Genomic DNA, 3,040 nt, shown 5'->3' on the forward strand with positions numbered 1-3,040 from the left:
AAGCCATGGAATGGCGCTACTTACTGACTTGATCTCCATGGCTTCCAGAGTCTACTTTCTTGCCTAACTATGGACAACCCGCTAGAAATTGTACTTCCCATATTGGCCTGGATCCTCCTTCACAAATAATTTAGAAAGTGCCTACTTACATTTATCGACGCATTTTCTCAATTGAGGTTCCCTCTTATCAGATAAAACTAGTTTGTGTAAATTTAACATAAATTAACAAGCAAAGGCCATTCCAGATATACCAGTGCTTCCCAGTTATGCAATAAAAATGCCTTAGAATGGGAAATTGAACAACAGAAATCAATTCCTCACAACTCTAGCGGTTGGGAAACCAGGTCAAGATTTGAGGAAACTGAGACTGTAGTGAAGGTCAATTCTCACTCTTGATGGGGCACTTTGCTGTAGGACCTCCCATGGGAATCAGTACCTGATTTCCTCAAACGTTTTCTCCAAAAGAATTGCAATGCTTTACATCAGGGAACTTCATGCTCTCCAACCACCTGAGACCCTATTTCTTTATATTGTTGCCTAGGCACACACACTAAAACAATGCACCTCATGAACTAAAGCTGGTCACTATTGGATGTCCTTACCTGAGGGGAATTGGGCAAATTGAGCTGAGGGACACTAGGTAGGAGGTTGAAAAAGTAGGAGGACTGCATTAAGATGAGAATGCTAGTTACAAAGTTCTCATACTGAAAATAGGGTGTTTAAACTGCTAGAATATATAGCAGATTAGAATTGATATGAAAGATTAAATATGTGCCAATGACAGACACAGTGGGCAATTAATCAGAATATCTCACCCGTGGAATTTAAGAAGTTATATGTTTGTACCTTGAGATAGTTACATAGAGTCATATTTGAATAGAGTTATGTATGCTGAGGCAGTAGATTGTATATCATTCTTCTCCCTAAGACAAGTCATATAGATTGAAGTTCTAGGAGCCATTAAGAGTTAGGTTGCCAAGCAGTACACATGGTTTCAGCCAAAAATGTGGCAGAGGAATGCCTTGTTTGGCATCAGTGGGAGAAGTGGCCCTTGGTCCAGTGAAAACTCAATAGATGCCCAAACAAAGGGAAATCGAGGGGTGGGGGTAGGTAGGAGTGGGTTGGGTGGAGGGGCATATACTTGGAGGCAGGGGGTGGGAGGAGGTGTTAGGGGTTTTCAGGGAGGGGGAAACCAGGAAAGGTTTTAGCATTTGAAATGTAAATAGTATATTCAATAAAAAAGTAGGGGAGCTGTGTACTTATTAATACACTAATAAACATTTCAAAGATAAAAAAAGTTAGGTTGCAATAGTTTCTATAAGACATCTATATCGACTGGGTAAGGCTTCAAATATTTATGGGAGACACTTAGAAAACAGGGAATTTTGTCTTTTTATCATTCACAAGTAATTATATTTGGGGGGATGGACATGTTCTCCACTATGTAATCCTTATTAGCTTTCTCGTAATTTCACATAATTGAAGACTATCTATACAGGGGGCACACTGATCACATTTGGCGGGGCCTTCCTGTCGTGACCGCCCTCGCCAGCAGGGAATGAAGCAACGCAGGAAGATCTTCAAGCAGTTTATTCCCAGGGGGATTAAAAAAACACAGACACCAGTCATTCTGCAAGGAGAATGCCCCACCCCTTACTGAGAAACCAGCAATATATATACTAGAGGCCAGGGAAGGGAACAGGAAAAATCAATTATAGTCATAGGTCAGGCACCTGGGAAGTCTGTACCACACCAGGTAGGAAGGCAGGAATCAAGCTAAGCCACGGGATGTTTTGCTCTCAAGAGACCTGTGCAAACAGCTCAGCTGGGGGGCGTTGAGCCAAGCTCTCTGGTTCCCAACAGCTCCCCCTTTTTTATTTTTTAAGAATGAATAGCGTCTATCTTAGGTCACCTTCCGTCCAACTCCCATTACCAGTCTCTGGGAATCTCTGCCAGTCCCAGATCCCCTGTCTTAGGTTGGTGTGAACTGCAAAGGAGTTCCCTGTCATAGACTAACTATTCTTTTTTTTTTTTTTAAAGACTAACTATTCTTGATGCACGCTGAGCCAAATTTGAGCAGATATATTATCCCGTTCCAAAGACATAAGCACTTGTTCAGTTACTGCTCTGGACTGGTTTTGTTGTTTGCACATATGGTTTAAAGGAACAATCTCCATGTGGCAGCTCCACAAGCCAAAATCCCCAGTGCCATAGACCCAGACCTTTTTAAATCAGGGGTGGCAATAATGCCAAAGTCTCTCTGATGGTAATACAAGGTGACAGGGAATCTCCCTTCATTATTTAGAGGCATAGACACAATTCCAGGAACTCTTCAACCACAGCAGCATCTTCATATTCTCAGTAGTTTGTCAGTACACACAATCTGCTAGAACAATTTAATTTCTTCTTGTCTTCTTTCTGTTCATTAAAGACTTTTCAAACTACAGAAGAATGGGACTAAAACACAGGGTTTACTATTCATGGAAACATTGCAAAGCACAGGAACCAAAAACTGAAGTTCTAGCTCCAATAGGAGAAATAACCATCAGTCTATTTGCTCTAGAACTTGAGAAGCTGCTGGCCCTTTTAAAAGCAGCTTTTCTCTAGCTGTGCTTGACTCCTAGCTAAATGCAGGGCAGTTTAAATCAGCCTCTGCTGTGTAAACTGAGACTGGATCAAGAAATGGACCTCCAGCAGATAAAATTTTTACCAATTAGTGCAAACTAGCCACACTCTCAGCAGTCTTTATTGTCCCACCTTACCTTGAGAACTTTACCGCTCCATGCTGGAGTCTTTATAGCCTCTTGTACTGAGGTCTTTTCCCTTTGTCCTTCCTTACCTGGGAACTTTATCGTCTCTCACCGAGAACTTTACTTTGTCCCACTTACCCAGGAACTTTATAGTCTCTCAATACCGAGAACTTTACTTTGTCCCACTTAACCTGGAACTTTATAGTCTCTCAATACCGAGAACTTTACATTGTCCCACTTAACCTGGAACTTTATAGTCTCTTAATACCAAGAACTTTACTTTGCCCCAC

This window comes from Apodemus sylvaticus, chromosome 5, assembly GCF_947179515.1.
Source record: "Apodemus sylvaticus chromosome 5, mApoSyl1.1, whole genome shotgun sequence".
Taxonomy (NCBI): Eukaryota; Metazoa; Chordata; class Mammalia; order Rodentia; family Muridae; genus Apodemus; species Apodemus sylvaticus.